This window comes from Chenopodium album, chromosome 4 (assembly GCF_948465745.1).
Source record: "Chenopodium album chromosome 4, dcCheAlbu1.1, whole genome shotgun sequence".
Classification (NCBI taxonomy): Eukaryota; Viridiplantae; Streptophyta; class Magnoliopsida; order Caryophyllales; family Amaranthaceae; genus Chenopodium; species Chenopodium album.
Genome location: NC_137837.1, coordinates 42,962,811 through 42,965,499, shown reverse-complemented (window position 1 = coordinate 42,965,499; position 2,689 = coordinate 42,962,811). Strand labels below are relative to the sequence as shown.

At 38.1% G+C, this 2,689-nt stretch overlaps 1 non-coding gene across 1 annotated transcript; it reads left to right on the top strand.

The window, feature by feature from the left end:
* Nucleotides 1–1,175: 1,175 nt before the first annotated feature.
* On the top strand, nt 1,176–1,282 carry LOC145629598 (small nucleolar RNA R71). Its single transcript, XR_014111762.1, has one exon. It is a non-coding gene; the product is annotated as a small nucleolar RNA R71 (small nucleolar RNA).
* Nucleotides 1,283–2,689: the final 1,407 nt, after the last annotated feature.

Genomic DNA, 2,689 nt, shown 5'->3' with positions numbered 1-2,689 from the left:
TTTTTCTCGTCAAAATTTCTTTCATAAATTTTTCATATGAGGGGATTTGTGTGATCAATTCAGTAAAGGGAGCTGTTACCTTCAAATCTTTAACCACCTCCAGGAACTTACCAAACTGCTTATCCAAGTTTGTCTTCAATTGACGATTGGGGAAAGGAAGTTTGATGATTGGCTTTGGAGCATTCTTATTCTTGTCTGGAGTAGCCACCTTCTCTGGAGTTGTACCCTGCAATGTAGAATTAGATATGTTAGTATTATCCTTTAGCCCTGCAGGGCTATCAACTACATTGTTTGGTTTAATGGAATCAAGATTAGCAGTATTTAATAAAACAGGTTCATCAACTCTGGGCATAGAGGGCCCTTCATAGTTCGAACCACTCCTTAGAGTAATTGCAAATGCTTGATCCGTAGGCCTTGTAGGCTGTGCCGGCAAGGCTCCCTGTTGGCGAGCTTGTAGAGTAGCGGAGAGTTGCGCAATTTGATTATCTACAATTTTATTATGCGCTAGAATTTGATCAATTGTCGCATCTCTGCTCTCCATGTGCTTTTGCATATTGACCAACATTGCTCTAATTTCCGCCAGAGAAGGGTCGGAAGATGAGGGGGGTTGTTGTGGTTGATTCTTCTGGCTAGCATTGGGATGATAATATTTCTGCTGCTGTTGTTGTGGCGCCTGTGGTTCTTGTGGTGGTGGATTTTGAACATTAGTGCTCCGGTAGGAAAGGTATGGATGATTCCGATACCCAGGATATTAAGTGTTGGAGTATGGGTTATTCTGCCTATAAGCTTGGAAGGCATTAACTTGCTCCACGGAACTCCTGCAATCCTGCTCCCAATGACCTACAATACCACAATTTTCACAGAAAGCGTCATTAGAATTATTATTAATTGCAGAAACATTGGCTACATTAGCAGTACTCAGATTATCTAATTTTTGGCAAATAGAGGTCAGTTGAGCTTGCAAAAAGGATACAGAGTCGACACTATGCTTCCCCTTGTTAGCAAATCCTCTGGGATTCCCATATTGGGAATTGTGTATCGCCATATCTTCAATAACCTGACATGCATCATCAACATTAAGATTCATAAATCTCCCACTAGCTGCAGAGTCTAAGATTATTCTAGAGGAATTTCCAATGCCGTTATAAAAGGCTTGGATTAACTGCCATTGTGCTAAATTATGGTGAGGGCATTCTCTTTGTAAGTCCTTGAACCTCTCCCAAGCCTCATATAAAGACTCATCGGCTTCTTGGGCAAAGTTCTGAATCGCACTCCGTAGTACTGTTGTTCTCTCTACAGGATAATACTTGTTATAGAAATTCAAAACAAGAGTTTCCCAGTCAGTTATACCAAGTGTAGTTCTATTTAAGCCATTAAACCACAATTTAGCTTTTCCAGTTAAAGAGAAGGGAAAAAGAATCTCCCTGATTTGGTCTTGAGTGACCCCGGCTTGCCTGATGGTGTTGCAATATTGACAATAGTCGGCAATGTGAAGATTCGGGTCTTCACCCTTGGCTCCACTGAATTGCTTCCTCTCTATCATCGTTATAAATTGAGGTTTGATTTCGAATTGAACCCCATCAAGAGCAGGAGGAGGGGTGAGATGTGGAAAATCCGTAAGCTTTGGTTGTGAATAATCACTAAGCTTCTTTGGAGCCGTCATCTCTGATTCTGCGTCTGATGATGCCTCTAAATCACTAGAATCAGTTGGAGGATCGCGGTGATTATTATTATTATCACCAGAATCTGCCAGGATTTGCTTGTAGAGATTTTTCGGTCTATGGAAGGAACGTTCGATCTCAGGATCGAATGGGATGTAACCTGATCTGGAACACCTGGGCATAAACAAAAACTAGAAGCAAATATGAGATTTTTCTTAGAGAACTAACGCTCTCTGAGACAAAAAGGGAAATAATCTGGACTACAAAAACAATCAGAAATAAAAATAAAACCGTTTCCCCAGCAACGGCGCCAAATTTTGACAGGGTAAAGTCGTATCCCCTAATAAAAAATAATTACCTAAATCACTAACTAAGGTAGATAGGAAAGTATGGTCGATCTCCACAGGGAAACAAGTCTTTTTACTCCTAATTAATTATTATAATCTAAATTATTTAAGTAACCAATATTTATAATTAAGCAAGAAACTAAACTACTAAGGTTGAGAATAGGAAGAAAACAATATATGAAAGGATCTAGGGCATAGGTTCACCAATAAATAATATTCCAGGGTAAAACATAGTAATCAATCATTGACATTGCACAAATAACATGATTAACAGGCTCTCGCAATTTGTTAATGAACATAGATCTAACAGGCTCTCGCAATTTACTAGATCTAAGTTCTTATTGAAAATAGCCTTTAATATCAAATTAACATCTGCTCGATTCATCAATTTAATATTGCTATACTTTTACAAGCCGCAATTGTAAAACATTAAAACAATCCAATAAGATATCATCATGCAATACCAATAATCAATAATAGTCAATCATCAATGCATCAATTAACCAGATTGTAAAGGGCTCTCGCTACGTATTACAATCACACAATTAATTTACCGGTATTAAATCTCATCTCTCGAATCTTGACTTAACCATTTATAAATTAACTTGCCTATTGAAACTAGACCTAAACATTAATTCTCATCTCTCGATTCTTGAATCAATATTGTCAAACTCATGCATA